The sequence below is a fragment of the Pseudonaja textilis genome, chromosome 5 (assembly GCF_049901715.1).
Source record: "Pseudonaja textilis isolate UNSWEBS1 chromosome 5, rPseTex1.2, whole genome shotgun sequence".
Taxonomy (NCBI): Eukaryota; Metazoa; Chordata; class Lepidosauria; order Squamata; family Elapidae; genus Pseudonaja; species Pseudonaja textilis.
In genome coordinates, this window is record NC_141994.1 from 62,026,601 (window position 1) to 62,043,666 (window position 17,066).

Here is a 17,066-nt window from a genome sequence, read left to right on the forward strand (position 1 = left end):
CAGGACAAAGAAGAAAAAGGTACAAAGAAATACTGTGAAGATAGGATTTGCATATAGCCAACTTTGATTATACATCACAAGAGGAGGATGACAGGGATTACAGAATAACAGAGTTGGAAGGGACCTTGGAGATCTTCTAGTCCAGCCCCCTCTGCTCAGGCGGCAAATTCTATACCATTTCAAAAAAAATGTTATCCAATCGCTTCTTTAAAACTTCCTCGGTTGGAGCATTCACAACTTCTGGAGACAAGATATTCCACTGATTAATTGTTCTATCAGGAAATCTCTCCTTAGTTCTAGGTTGGTTCCCTCCTGGATTAGCTTCCATCCATTGCGTCTTGTCCTATCTTGGAGAATGTCCTTCTTCTTCATAGCACTCCTTAGATATTGGAGCACAACCATCATGTCACCCCTAATCCTTCTTTTCATTAAGCTAGACATTATAAATTCTATCCAGAAGCATTCATATAATAAACCACCAGCAAAACCTTCTTTAGGAATGTACAAGAAAAGAAGGTGTTGGCATAAATATGGGTTAGTGCTGCTTAATTTTGGTCAGAGCAATTACGATTTACAAACCAACTTTAAATTAGAGTTTTATATGGGTTATGACCGATCTTTGACGTCAGTTTATCTTCAGACATAATGCTTAACTATAGCTACAGAACTATTACAATATATATCTACATATAGCCCCTAACATCATGAGGCAATTTTTTTTTAATACCATATTTAAGGAATACATTAAAATAGCAGAGGATTCATTGAGCCTCCCAGGCAGAGAAACTTCCACAAATGATGGGGTTGTTATTTGTTCTGGACCAAATTCCCTTTTGACTCGCAATATGTGCCAGTTGAAAAACCAAAGATTATATACATTACAAAGCCAGCAATCCAAATCTACCCACTTAATATGCTTTGAAAACGAGTTACCCACGCTGCATATCCCCCACTTCCTGAAACAAATCCTAGACTAATTACATGACAGATTAGCTATTGCCCATTGTCCAGACATAGAAGTGCAGCTGGGTTGAATAAATTCCTCAAGCACTACCTTTCCATTGTCCCTTTCCCTCTTTAAAGGCATCAAGGTATTGAGGCAGATGATTTTTTCACACACACACACACACACACACACACACACACACACACACACACATGAAGGGACTTTATGAAGTAGAAGTAAGCCTTGATGTTTTTATTCATCATACTATAACGCATCTTGGCTTTACTTTAGCACAAAGCTCAAACTGGCTTTTGCAGCAAAGGTGGGAAATCTGCAACAAGAGGGCTGCTTGAACCTAGGATGTAGGAAAGGGTCAAAAAAGTCAAGATGTCTGCAACAGTGCAAAATCTGATCCCTTTGTTACATGTGTCATATATTCACAAACAAAAAGGGTGAGGCTTCAACTGCTTGGGTACCTCATAACTTTCTGGATGACCCTAGGTTGAGGACTATAGAGCCATCTCTGACAAGCACTGAAAATCTGTGGTTTTCTAGCATTCTGAGTCAGGAAACATGTGAAAACTATATTATAGGTCTTAAAATGTCCCCAATTATCTGTATTTACTTCCTTTGTTCATGTTTATGTTTATACCTATACTTGTTATCTTGTACATGTTTGACAAACCAATAAAATATAACAATAAAAAATATAAAAAATTAGTCTCGGAGAAACTTTAGAAAGCTCTAGCCACTCCCCCCCCCAATCTCTGGAAGATAAAAGCAAAAATCTTTTAAGTTCTCCATCTGTGTAATGATCCCACCCACGATGGGTGTCAGACTTCTCTGAAATATGTGGCCTGCAGCTATCAAACAGTTGCCCATCCTTGCTTTAGGTTTCAACATTACAGTATTTTTAAACCAAATCACTATGGTTGATAGGGTTGACTAGGGCTTAAAAATCCTGGTTCACGTTCACAAAAAGGCAGCACTATGTTCCTTTATCAGAGCATCTCTGGCACATTTTTTTTTCCTGCAAAGTTACTCAGTAAAACCTAATGTATACAAAAAGCAAATGCCTAAAGTTGTGCAAAGCATTCAAATGGGCTCTTTCAAAAGGCACCTCTTTTTGAAGCATTAAAGCACCTGCATCCTTTTAAAGCTTCATATGATGTTTAGTAACTTTTCTTGGTTATCTCCACATCTGTGTCCCGGGTGCAAAATAACCCTTCCACAAGGACTCCCAGGCAAGTGAATTAGTTGTGCACGTCCATGTATATATAAGAAAAGGAAACCAGAGACAATTTTTAAAGCAGCATATAAAGTGTGTAAAGATACAGCTGTGTTAATGCTGGAATAAAACTGCTCAATTGCATTGCCATGCTCTGCAAAGCTTGTTTTTCCAACGGCTCTGTATAGCACAGTTATCACAATAAACCCACTAACTAATAAATGAGCAAAAAAAAAAAATAACATCAGCTATCTGTTTCCTCTCTTCTAGTAATTGCTTATAATCTAAGATAAAAACTCACTTTGAATTGTTTTTTTTTTAAATATAAACATGAACCAATAATTATTACTGTTTAAACAAGTTTGCCCTGTTTCAAAAGATTCTGGGCAATAACAACAATAATGAACAACTCTGGGTAAGTATTCTAAATCTTCTGATCCATATTAAAGAATGTGTCTTCCCAGCACTGCCAAACCTCTTTAATGTGTCAAGTTACACTTAGGCCCTTCTATTACAGCTTAAACACTTTATGTATTAATAGGACCATAAACCAAAGAACACTCAGAAATTAAGTACCAAGCGAAATCTACAGACCAAATTCAGCACTACATTTAGCACATCTGTATCCCCTCCTATATCTTCGTTTTGAGAAAAAGGGGAAATGACACTTTGCCTAACCTGGATACCATGATAAGGTGTATATCAGAAGTCTCCAAACTTGGCAACTTTAAGACTTGTAGACTTCAACTCCCAAAGTTCCTCAGCAAGCAAAGCTGGCTGGAGAATTCTGGGAGTTGAAGTCCACAAGTCTTAAAGTTGCCACATTTGGGGTCCCCTGGTGTATGTAAACAATTTCAAAGGAGGTTAAAGCAGAAAGCCCTGGAATTTTTCTCATCTCAGAAAGCTGGGTCTTCAATAGAAGTGTTTTCAGCTCATTCTTTACTTTTGTGATCTACTGACCAACTGAGGCTAAACCTTTCAGACATCTGTGGAAATGAACTCTAATCTAATCTAGAAAAAAAACTCTGCCAAAAGAAATCTGACCATCTTTACGGACAACATTGGCTCCCTTGGCTAAACATGGAGATGAGCACCGTTCCGTAAAGTCGGACATGACTGGACAGGGGAAATCTATATCCTTCTTTTTTGCTGGTCTAGTACTCAAAGCTTTGCATTGTGCAAACCTCAACGGGGCTATCAAGAATTCCAGAAAAAGGATTGGAAATCCTGTTAGTGGGAAAACTAACTGTAATATACAACCTATCCACCATAATTTCCATTCTCCTCCCAAGAGGAGGCACCCTCCCTTCCCCTTGAATCCCCAAGGGCAGGAAGTGAGATGGGAGGGAGACACATCTGCCAAGTTTCCAAGGTACTGCTTATGCGTGTCTGGGCTGGATGTTACTCTGAGCCTGCAACACCTTGTATACTTTGTCCTAGCACTGACTCACAGCCTCTACATATTGCTTGGTCTCTGCCAGGGTTGTCAAACTCGATTTCATTGAGGGCGCTGCATCAGGTTTATGTTTGACCTCCATGGCCAGCTCAACGTCACTTATGTCAGGGGCATCTGTGGCGTCTGAGTGCTCCACCAGTGAAACGGGTTCCTGAGTTCTGTTTTCGGCTGCCACGGCCTCCTCCAGCCCTCTGCCAGCAAAAACGGAGCTCGGGAAGGCCGCACACAGCTGTCCTGAGCTCCTTTTTCACTGGCAGAAGCACCGCAGGCCAGTCCTTCGCTGTTTCCAGGGTGGCCCCACAGGCCAGATCTAAGTACTCCGTGGGCCTGATCTGGGCCCCAAGCTTTGAGTTTGACATCCCTGGTCTATGCATTGGAGAAGAGGAAGAAAGGAGATGGATTTTTAATCTGTGAGGAAAGACGCAGGAAAAAGCCTTTTCCCCTGTACAACGGCTAGTAAGTACTTGTCCTTGACTCATGACTCCATCTGCCTCTCGGGTTCCAGAACAAAAGGAACTACCAACAAAAGACTATATATATAATACATGAGGACAGACAACAAAAAGTCCCTAAACGATTACTGCCAATCAGGTGTTGTTGTTCTTCCCAGGATAAAACAGCTGTGTTTTGCACTTGACAAACTTAAGGGAAAGGCAGAATATTAACCTTTCTCCACACAAATCTACTCAACACTTAACACTCTGCAGGCAGCATATGGAGAATTGCTATAACAGAGTCATCCAGGTTAAGAAGTGAAAGGATCTATATATTTTTTATTTATTTATTTGTCAATCGCTTACAAGATAATAGGTAGAAGTATAAACACGAGTAAGAATACAAGAAATAAGTACGAATAAATGGGGACACAGTAGGACAGGGACGGGAGGCACGATTGTACATATATAGTCTTAGAAGCCTGCTGGACAGTTTCTGACTTAAAGCAATGAGGTTGGGTCAGAGGCCCATAGCATTCTAGTGAGATCATTCGTAACAGAGTAGCAGGGATCAAAGAAAGGCCACTTTCCATTCACTCCTCAACAGAATAAAAACATCTATGCCACTAATGTGCTTCTTTCCTTTTGTTTCGGAGAGCTGTTTTGAAACACCTTTTTAATCCTTTGGTGCGCTGATATCAAAAGATTCCCAGTTGCAAAGGGCAAGGCCACCAGGCAGCCCATGAAAAGTTTTCTCCTTCCACTTCTCTATGATAGCTTTGTGAATTATAAATATAAGTATGGCAGATGTGCTGCATATAATCACTAGGAGGGGAAGAAAAGAGGAATGTACTGTAAACTATCCATAATTATCAGAGAGAATCTTGCAGTCTGCCAGAAGTAATGTATTTTTTAACACTTATATAAACAAACACAAAGCCAATTCAAGAGGCTCAAAATCATGAGGACACCCATGCCTTGAAAGCTGAACTATGTAAACCACAAGTCAGGCCTGCCCAGATGTTATGTTGCCTAAGAGGATGTGCAGAAAGACACATCTTAGTTGAGTTCTACAACAAACACAAGAGAGAATAATGGCAAGAAGAAAATTATATGGAGACCTTGGTGCTCTCTGAGCTTGGTTGTTTTCTCACAGACGTTTCATCGCCCAACTAGCTAACACATTCAGTGCTAGCAGGAATTGGGGTCTTCTAGTCCAATCCCCTGCTTAAGGCAGGAAACCCTACACCACTTCAGACAAATGGTTATCCAATCTCTTCTTAAAAACTTCCAGTGTTGGAGCATTTACAACTTCTGGAGGCAAGTTGTTCCACTGATTAATTGTTCTAACTGTCAGGAAATTTCTCCTTAGTTCACGTTGGAGTATTGTTTTCTTCTTGATAGTTTCTTGATTAGAGTGTCTTTTACTGTTTATCTGATTTGGCAGTTCTTTGATTGGGTCTACTCATTGATTGTTGGACGGGTATTAATCTTGATGTTAATCCTAGCTGATCTGGGTGTTGATGATGAATCCATACCAGATCTATACTTTTGGTTATATGAATGAGAATATTATAATTTCTAGACACTGCATTATAATCTTACTTTGAATTCTGAGAGTGGTAATCCCATGGATGTTCCTCTAATCTGTTGGTATATTTGCCTATTGTAAAAAGGAAAAAAAGACCAGAACTCCTTTTCACCAGCAATTAACACCCAGATGCAGTATATCAAATAGTAAATAACAGTCTTACCAAGGTACTACCAAGAAAAAAATCACTCTCAGCAACACTGACAGGGCAACCCACTGAATATAAACAGAGAGAAACCCCACTCTCTTCTACCACTGATGATGTTATCTAGCTGGGTAATGAAACGTCTGCTAGAAAACAATCAAGTTAACAAGTTAACCAAGGACTCCATAATTCAACCCTGAGCTGCAAATACTCTATTGATATAAATTACATGTAAGCTAACCCAACTGTTCAGGTAAAATTAATTAAAATGACCGATATTTATCAAATATCATCATGAATCCTACTAACAATAAGTACAGCATTGTTTCTTAACTTCAACAGTTTAATACTGAGTCTTTTAACTCTGACTCTTACTTTCCACTTGCAAAGTTTAACCTTGTTTTTCATTACATTTTAACTGTGCTTTAAATCATGTTTTTATATTATTTTATTGTGTTGTCTGTACATCTCCCAATGTCACTTTAGGTAAAATGGCTCGTGTAGAAATTCAATCAATAAACAAAATAAATGTAAAAATGCCATGCAGCTCCATATCATTTTTAATATTGGAAAAGGGAAGCTAACAGATGAGTTAGCTAAAAGGTTATGTTTTCCATTTTATTTAAATTTACACTATGGAACCACTTATCATAATTATTAATAATGACAAATAGAATAGAATGTGATTTTTAAAGAAACAAAAACACCCAACACACTAGAGAGGTTAGAAGATTTTGGTCAAGTCAACCCTAAAACATGATTCTGAATCTGTCAAATCATACAACTTAACTGTATGATTTTGGATCTGTCACTTTTTTAAGGAGGACTGCTATGCTATCAGAATAAAATATAACCAATAAATAAATAATTTAATAGCATCAAAAGCAAATTAAAGCAATCAGCAATAAGTTGCTTCAGGAAAGAATCTCAAAACATTGGTATCACAACTGAAAAAGCCCTGCGTATCAAATTAATAAATAACAAATGTTTCCTATGGCAGGATTACACAACACCTAACATATTCAATATTCATCCTTAGGACATTTCACAATGTTGCTTCAGCAAGACACAGGGCTGGCTTAAATTCAGTGTTTTCTGTGGAACACATTTCATTATTAAATGCCAACCTGGTACCCTCTGGAAGTATTGGCTTTCAAGTCTCCAAATTCCCAGCTGTTGGAAATTATGGGAAACCAGTTGTTAGATCCTGGAGGCAGAGGTTTTTCCTCTATCAAAACTTTAAGCATGAATTGTTTAACCAACGTTGCTGAAAAAATAAAGTACACTTCAGAAATGGGTTGAAAGGTTGTCTCATTCTTCAGTCACTTACTGGCAGCATTCACTAAGCTAAGGAAGGAAAAACATATAGTAAGGACACAGCTTGTTTCCCTTCTTCCTGCCCCGCTTTTCAGAAGAGTAGGTAAAGAACTTTGGACATATAATTTGGTAACAATTTCTAAGTCTACAAACTATTGTTTATAGGTAGCTTATTTGGGTACCATAAACCAAAGCAGTATGGATGATTTGGAAAAAGAGGAGAAAGCAGGACTGAGCAACACTATGAATCAGAATCCTTGAATGTTTACACTGCAACGGAGCAAGCCAGAATTCAGTTTATTCTTATATGAAAGCACAGCTATTACTTCTTTCAATGTATTACCCACAATGGCACATGGCAGCTTTCCAACAAATGGATGGAAAAATGTGGAAAGTTCCTACAATGAATATCCAGTTAAAACAGGCTGAACGTGTAGGTGTGGCCACCTAGCCATCTTTCCATTTATGTAGGAAGAACATCAAAAGCTTCTGAACTGTGTGTTGAGTTTCCTTCCAATTTTTATACAACAGAAGAGAACAGGTGATCTTTGCCAAACTCTGTTGTGGACTCTGTGCCTGGAGGCTCATTTTGACCTGCTTGCATGAGTCACATTCTAAGTAATCATAACCATGATATGCACACAAACACTGTGCTGATCCCTTCAAGAAAAATGTTGGGGGGTGGGGGAAGCTACCAAGAGCTAGGACATCTCTAGATGCTAGATGTTGCCTTATAAGAGCACATGGAAATCAGTTAGGGAGCTAAAAATAAATACAGGAAAAAAATATTTTCTTCTAAGTGCACCAAGAAATAGACTTGGACTGCCGTTAAAAACTTCACTGCTGAAATGGGTCTGGAACAGTGAACTAAGAAACCCCTGCAGTTGAAAATTTATGCCTGTTCATTACTAAGTTCTAGTTCCTCCTTCTGGAGAATTAGACTGCCAATTTTAAGTACGCGTACAGGGAGCATTACAGATTTGAATGCTGCTTACGAAGTAGATCCCATGATCTCAATGAAAGGTGGAAGATCACATGATAGATGCTTTGTTGTGGTTAAAGCGTTCAGTTGCTTCTGACAGAGCTGTGGTCAGCAGCTCTTCAGCATGTCCCAAGATCCATAACCAGGAGAATGTTCCTGTCCACTCTCCAAATTTCCTTCATAAACACTGTCCAACCTGCAAATTTCCTTCAAGCATTTCACATTTCCTTCACAAAACAATGTCAGCATCCTAGGGAGATGCCTCTGGGTTAATTTTCCTTGCTAACATGCTGCATTTCTACTTGCAAGATTTCATTGTTTTCAATATGGCAAGCTTTGATATGATGGAGCCATGACTTTCACAGATGCAGCTTAGGAGAGCAATCTGAAGAAAGAATAATTGCAACCAGACTGCCTTCCATAGAAGACCTGTAAATTTGAGATCAAAAGGAGGGCTGAAAAGTTATCTGCAGACCTCTCACAACCTGGACATAAGCTGTTCCAACTTGCCCCTCAGGGCAACACTACAGCATTGCAGGCCAAAACAACTAGACACAGGGACAGTTTTTTCCCTTTAGGCCAGGGGTCTTCAAACTTGACAGCTTTAAGACTTGTGAATTTCAATTCCCAGAATTCCTCCTCCAGTCATGTTAGCTCAGGAATTCTGGGAGTTGAAGTCCACAAGTCTTAAACTTGCTAAGTTTGAAGGCCCTTGCTTAAACTTAGTTGAACACCTAATTCTCACAGTACTGTCTAATGTCAATATGTATTTACCCTTATAGTATGGCTGTAGTATTATTATTTATCATTCTTATTTACCCTTCTTACTCCCCTCTCTGATTATTTTTATTCTGTTGCTTTGCATGTACGCTGAGAGCTTTTGCGCTGGAGACAAATTCCTCGAGCGTCTAATCCCACTTGGCCAAATGAAGTATTCTGTTCTGTTCTGTTCAATTCAATTCACTTTATGATGGCTAAAGATTACAGGAGACAGAGTGCAAATAGCTATATTAAGGGAGGCTATTTCAGCCTTTTCGTTTCTCACACTATCCACATTTCTATTAGCCAAGATTCAGTCTTGATATCTGGCCTTTAAATAGGCATTTTTTCCATGATATTTTTTTGCACAGAAAAGAGGTGCAATGCATTTTTACAAGATTGCATGCAATCTTCCTAAAGGAAATCAACTCTGACTGTTCTTGGGAGGACAGATGCTGAAGCTCAAATGCTTTGGCCACAAAATGAGAAGAGAGGACTCCTTGGAAATGACCCTGATGTTAGGAAAGATGGAAGACAAAAAGAAAAGAACAGCAGAGGATGAGATAATTAGATAGTGTCACCGACGAAATGAACATGAATTTGGGCAATGTTTGGGAGACAGTGGAGCAGTGGTGGTATTCTACCAGTTGGAGCCAGTAGCGCCGATGAGCAGCGGAGACCAAACTGGTTCTCTCCAATGTTCTGCTGTTGGGTCCACCTGCCACCCCGGGCTCCCATATTAACCTTTATTCCCGGCTTTTGAGGCGCAGCTGCTTTGCGCGGCACAGCAGATTGCCACGTAGCAGCTGCTGAAGCGACAGGGAGAGTGCAGGATTGCAGGAGGTGAGTCAGAAAGTTTCTGTGCCTGCGTAAAGGGCGTGTTTGGCACGGGCACCCAAGCTACACCCACCAAACCGGTGGTAAAAAATATCTGAAACGCACCACTGCAGTGGAGAGTAGGGGGGGCCTGTCCTGCTATGGCCCATGGAGTCGAAAGAATTGGACACAATTTAGTGACTAAATTTTCCAGATTAGTTGTTTGAATACTGGAAAACCATACCCCCCACCCATCCATGCAGTTGGCACTCTACAAAAGAGCTCCGAAAACTGGCTGCTTCCCCAGCCTTTTGCTTAAAGTGGGTTGTGGATCCCGTTTTTTTTTAATGGCTGGGTTTTTTTATATCTCATTTGGTGGTGTTTTTCTTTTAAACTGCATGGCACGATTGCTTTTACTATGTACTGCCTGGAGTCATTGCGGAATTGAGTGGCCTAATTAATTAAAGAGTATTTTCCCCCTGAGTGGGTTTTTAATTTATTTCCGTTTAAATCAATCCCAGCCTGAACTTACAGTCTTCTCTACAGTTCCACACCATGCTTTTATCCTTGCTTTACAAAAGTGATTATTTTCTATCCTGGCTGTTAATCAGTATGCCATGTATGAACTTAAAAGAAAATAGTAGCTAGATTCAAGCTGAGCTTGGCTCCTAGTGAATATATGGTCACAACCACACAGTTTTCTTGGCAACAGTTCTAATATTTTTTCTGGGATATGTTTCAACTTCCTAGCCTAGTCTCTAGCCAGGTATTCCCCAGAATCTTCTAAATGCTAAATAGGCCCAGCCCTGCTATCTTTCAAGACCAGACATGGTTTGCCAGGTGATGCCATCTGCTGAGATAAAAGGCAACCAATTCTTTAATTTGCCCAATCCCATCCAGGAGAGGGCAGTCACACCTATGTACAGGTAAAAGTAGTAAGTAATAATTTCACAAACAGAGATCAGAGAGGCAACAAAGTTCCAGTTACAGCAACAAAAGGGACAATCAAGTGACATGAACTACTCAATTCATACTCCATTTTTCTTTTTATTCCAGTGCAACTTACAAATAATAACAAACACAATGTACAAAACAGAACTAAAGTAATACAATTAAAATCAATGAATAAGGTAACTGACAACTAAACAGTTTGAGAAAAATGTATTTTCACTACCTTCCTAGTTGATGAGACAGGAGAAGCCAAAGAAAATCCTTTAGGAAGCCTACTCAATAGCCTGAGAGCCATAAAGAAGAAGGCCCTTTCTTGTGTACAGCAATAGCACTCAGACTTATATACCACTTTATAGTGCTTTACAGCCCTCTCTAAGCAGTTTACAGAGTCAGTATATTGCCCCCAACAATTTGGATCCTCATTTTACCCACCTCGGAGTCAAGCTTGTCCTTTCCCAACCAGTTCGTTTTTACAATTAGGCGATGATCAAGAGTACAGGTTGCTTCTGTGAGGTTACAAGGTAGACAGCAGTAGATTTGGGTGTCACCAGCACATTAATAATACTCCAAGCTCCAAACTTCTGCAAGTTAAACAGCAGATAGGACAAGATAGAAGAATCCCCACAGAATGCCATAGATCAACAATCTATATGTTTTATTAGTCCACCATCTTCTGGTGGCACATCCCAACTGAAGGGCCAGAACCCCTGCAAAAGAGGGCCTCTAAGGTCCAACCCAGCTAGATGGCCCAGAAAAATACCATATATAAAAAATACCATACCATACCATAACTTACCGTATGGGTAAGTTACAGAGTTCAGCACACAATATATTTAGTCACCCATGCCCTGATCATCTCCTAATTCGATTACTGCAACATGCTGTCCATGGGATTGCCCTGGGACCCCCTGGAAACTTCAACTGGTCCAGAACACAGCAACACACCCACAATAATGGGGTGCAGCTCTGTTGCCTGAGCTGCTGTGGCTTTTAGTTTCTTTCTGGGTACAATTCAAGGTGTTGCTCATCAACTGTAAAGTCCTATATGGCACAGGGCCAGGCTACTTGTGGGATCACTTTTCCGTAAGAACATCTACCCATCCAACCAGGTCAGACAGGATGGACACAGTCCTGGTTCTCAAAATATTGTCCCCTAATCGGAGCTAGGAAGTGTGCCTTTTCTGTGGCAACCACTGCCTATGTGGAACATCTTTGTTCCCTGAGGTTTGTCAGCCCCCAACTCTTCTAGCCTTCCATTCAATCTTAAAGACCTGGCTTTCTCCTCACGTGTTGGAAGATTATAAACAATGATATGTTTGCCTGGACTGGCACCAGATATCTTTTTTTACTTTGCTAAATGTTTTATGTTTTGAGTGTATTTTACGGCCGTTAAAATGATTTTATTGGGAGACGCCCAGAGTTGTCTGAAAGATGGGCAGCCGTATAAATATTTTAAATAAAACAAACAAATGTTTGTTTTCCAACTCTTGCTAGAGTTGATTGTCTTTTCCCTTGCCAGGTCTCTTTAATAGTTGGCAAATCAATGCTTTCATCCAGCATTGAATTCTGGACGTTTTACGAGAAACTGACCCGACATTGAAAAGTAGGAACTTTAGTCTGAAGGATTCACTGTCTCTATTCCCCAAGTTTCCTTGGTTAAGCTCAACCAGAAGGGATAAGGGGGGGCCAACCACTTAGCCCATGCCATTCCCTGCAGCAGCCACATTACAATCTCTAATTATCTCTCTCTTTGCCAGTTCTTACTCTACCAGATAAGTGCACTAACATACCAGGAATCAAAATACTTGTGCTAAGAGCCTGACTCCATTAAAAGATCCTGAGCCCCATCATAGTGAGGGATAACATTACCATTTTAGGCAACTTTAAAAGCATTTAAGGCATCTGTATTCTTTATAACAACTTCTACCGGACTTAGTGCAAAAGAAATGAGACGGAGAAATATTGACTTGATTTGAACATTACATTAAGGCATGGCTTATTAATTACAACAGCAATTGTCAACTGTGGCTTACATGATTAGATGCACATATAATATTAATCCCAAACAAAGCAGATCGCACAAAGACCGAGATTCATCTGGGAACTACTGGCTTCCCCAAGGCTACCTGTTTAAATTAGAAAGGTGAAACCTCAAGAAAATAAGATGTAATTAACTAATTTTCTCCAGCTGCATATTCAGCACAGAATTCAGGTATATTATGATGATTAGGCTAATTGCCATTATCTCATTCCTTAAATGCACTCACAGGTTAAACCCATAAAGCAACCTGAATTACACGATCCTCAGAATGCATCTTGAAGACCAAGTGATAGCATCTCTCTCTCACACTTTGTTTATTCCAGGTTTGGATTATTAAATCTACGCCACACCAAATCAACTATCTAAACATCCATCCATCTCTGTTCCCTTTATTTATTTATTTTAAAAACAGCAATGCCATTGTGGAAACCAGAAGATCAAGCAAAGCAATTAGGAACAAATTTGCTGGGCTTTTACATTCGACGCTCCACACTCTTTCAAGTCAACCACACTTTACCACGTCTTCCTCAGTGGTATGGGAGCGACCAAGAATTCCAGAACACAAATCTTGTTTTGTTAGGTTGGTGCTGTATCAATCCTCCCCTGTCTGCCAAGGCAGATTATAAAGCTTCGTTAGCTGGGTTAACAAAACAAATTATTTTCCCATGAAGCACTCTCGTAGGACTGGCAAGGGCCCATGCAGTTTCTCTTTGGAAATTGCTTGCTGCAATTTCTTGTGCAAACAGCACTCTATAGAAGTCCTGACCTAGATTTGGCAAAAGTTACAGCTGATTGTGACCAGAGTTTCTGCTTCAGAGGACAGCTACCAGTGTTTTTGCGCCGTTCAAGCACTTAAAAAAGCAACTGAGCAGCATGTTCTCCTCCCAGCTTAGACGCCTGACTCCTACTTGAGGCTAGAAGTAACTTTCATTCATTCAGAGGGGCTTGCCTCAAGACATCAGATCTGTCTATAACAGTGATGGGGAACCTTTTTGTTGTGGTGTGCTGAAAGTGTGCACGCCAGCCCCACAATGCAGTGCGTCCTGCCCCACCTGTGCATGGGCGCGCAACACCCTCGCCCTGTCCCCTTACCTGCACTGCGCATGCGCACGCCTCCCAGCTGATTTTTGGCCCGTTTGAGGCCATTTTCACCCTCCCAGAGGCTCTAGGGAAGCCTCTGCAGCCTCGGGAGGCTGAAAAGTGGGCCTTCCAGAAATACCAGAAGTGCCGAAACAGGCCTGTTTTCAGCCTCCTGAGGCTGCAGAGGTTTCCCTTGAGCCTCCAGGACAGCGAAAACTGCCTCAAACAGGCCGAAAATCGACTGGGAGGCGTGCGCAGTGCAGTTAAGTTTAGTTAGGGCTCATATGCCTGCACAAATGGCTCTGTGTGCCACAGGTTTGCCATCACAGGTCTATAAGCTAGAAAAATAAATACAAATTTAGAACCGGGAGCTAATAAAATCCTATTAGGAAATCAGTTTTGTCAGGAGCTGGTAACAAGATTAGAAGTGCTGCTGTTCCTGCCTGCAGGCATCTTCCAGGATGCATCATCTGTCCTTGGAACCACCAGCAGATCCAAACTAGGACGCCTCCACAGTGGAAGGCTTGTTAGAAGTGGAATGGGTATTGCAGGTTAAGAAACTTAAAAGGGAGTTAGGAATTTTATTTAAAACAGCCAAACCTCACTCCTGGCAAGGATAAGAATGGAAGAGTAAGGAACAAGAACAGCCCTTTAATGGACTTCCAAAACCTTTTTTTTCCCCTCTCACAACATCAAATCAAGGATTTTATGGAGCTGAGGAAATAGGCCAGAATCCATTCCACCTGCAATCTTTACAGATGCATGGGGCGAAGTTGACAGATAAAGGCCAACTTAAGTGAAACTGCTAAATTTGATTATTTCATTATTTATTCAGCTACCTTTCTAGAGACTTGCACATAAATGCAGACAGTTCTTGTTTAGCAACCCACAATTAGGACCTGCAACTACATAATTAAGCAATGAAGTTGTTAAGTGGAAAATCACGTGACCTTGACTGTGCTTCCTTTTCTCTCCCCCCACCCCCCCCCATTCGAAATACTCGCCTTTCCTCCACTGGGATAATTAGCAAAAAGGAAATTAATATTTGTATTCACAATCATTGGAGAGGAAGAGATTATAAGAGAACAAGCAGGTCCACGATGGGAAACACACTGGGCTGTCTGCATAGTGCCTTTGGGGCTGTCTGTTGGACCGTACTCTTTTCATGTGTATTTCCCGTTGCATGCCTACTTACTCTCTTGTAATCCCTTCTTCTCCAATTTCCCCACTCTGCAAAGGGGAAAAAAAGGAAAGCAACAGGACAGGCAAAGGAAAACCCATACTGACTATAGGTAGTTCTCAACTTATGATCACAATTGAGTCCAAAATTTCTGTTGCTAAGTGAGATAGTTGGTTAAGTGAATTTTGCCCCATTTTATGATCTTTCTTGCCACGGTTGCTAAGTGAATCCCAACAGTGATTAAGTTATTAATACGGATGTTAAGTGAATCTGGCTTCTCCATTGGCTTTGCTTGTCAGGAAGTCGCAAAAGGGGATCACATATTTATGACAAACCTCTGAATTTTGATCAGATGACCATGGGGATGTTGCAAGGGTTGTAAGTGCGAAAAATGGTCATGTTATTATTTTTGGTGCCATTGTAACTTTGAATAGTCACTGAATGAACTATTGTAAGTAGAGAACAACCTGTAAGAGTACTCAAATGGAGGATTTCTCATTTACAAGGATATAAAGCCCGTATTATATCTTGCTTGGCTTGTTTTCTAAAAGAACATGGCCTGAAATCTTTGCAAAGCCCCGTGGCCTTAGATTTTTGTAACTGGATTGTCAGGATTGAAACTGAAGTTTTGTCTACAAAACACGCTGTATCATTATCCCTCATTGTATGCTTTAATGTGGATGGTTGCCTTATTTTGGATAGCCTAAATCAGGGGTGTCAAACTCGTGGCCCATGGGCCAGATGCATCATGTGCTGGCCAAACTCACGCCCGGTTTAGCAAAGGGGGAAAGTCGCAATATGTCATGTGACAACGGCGTGATGATGCAAATTTGACACCCATGGTTTAAGTGGTTCCTTCAAATTCTACACATCTATAGCCCTTCCTCTGCCTGAAATGGGTTGACTTTATTGTCAATGTTTTCTTTGGAGAAGGTTCTAAAGAGAAGCAAGAGGTCAGTCATTTCTCTTTCAACTTTTTCTGAGATTTATAACATCCACTCTATCTATACATCACCACTGCTTTGCAATATGTCAACACTTCAGGAAGATGACTTTTAAATGCCAATATTTTGGTCTAGGGTTTTGCAAGTTGATTCTCTTGCCTCAATATACAAAAAATGCACATCAGATAATATACTATAACATGGAAGGTTATAGCTCCGAATCTGTGCACTGCTGTTCTTTTCAGAGTTCAGTTTAAGTACTTGTTATGTGTAGCCTGTACTTATACCCATGGATGCCTAGGTGAGCAGGGTAAATAAAAAATGAACCAGTCTGTAGTAGAATCTAGCTTACACTTTAAAAACAAGTCCATATTCTTTCTTTAAAAAAAAACCCAAGTCTGAATCAAGATGTTGATTATAGTACAGGCAAATTCCCTACAAAATTGTAGCTAAAATGGAGAGAACACTACTTTATTTTCCATAAAGGTAAAATTTTCTACTTCTGCAACCCTTGTTTGAAAAGTCTTTCAACATATGTTTATGCATTCCTATACAGGGGCCATCCTGGAAAATGTAAGGGGCCAGCCTGCATCGCTTCAGCCCAGTCTACCCAATGCAAAGAGGAAACATCGGGCCAGTGTGGCTTCATCCTGGTCTGCCCAGTGTGAAGAGAAAACATCAGGCCAGTGTAGCTTTGGCCCAGTCTACTCAATGTGAAGAGGAAACATCAGGCCAGTGTGGCTTCATCCTGGTCTGCCCAGTGTGAAGAGGAAACATCAGGCCAGTGTAGCTTTGGCCCAGTCTACTCAATGTGAGGAGGAAACATCAGGCCAGTGTGGCTTCATCCTGGTCTACCCAGTATGAAGAGGAAACATCAGGCCAGTGTGGTTTCGACTCAGTCTATTCAATGTGAAGAAGAAACATCGGGCCAGCGTGGCTTCAGCCTGGTCAATGTGAAGAGGAAACATGCTAGCAGTTTGGGGAGTGGCATCAAGCTGTCCACGCCCACCCAGTTGGCCATGCCCAGTGAATGGCATCAAGCTGGCCATGCCCACCCAGATGACCACACCCACCCAGTCAGCCACACCTGCTCAGCCCCCCAAGGTCAACCATACCCTGATGAGGCCCTCAATGAAATGGAGCCTGACACCCCTGGTCTATCATCTACATTAAGATATGATCAACCTCTCAGGGGT

General features: G+C 40.8%; 1 protein-coding gene across 30 annotated transcripts in view; it reads right to left on the reverse strand.

Moving 5' to 3' along the window:
- Window positions 1-17,066, reverse strand: part of MICAL3 (microtubule associated monooxygenase, calponin and LIM domain containing 3) — a 209,342-nt gene that overhangs the window by 118,143 nt on the left and 74,133 nt on the right. The window lies entirely within an intron of this gene.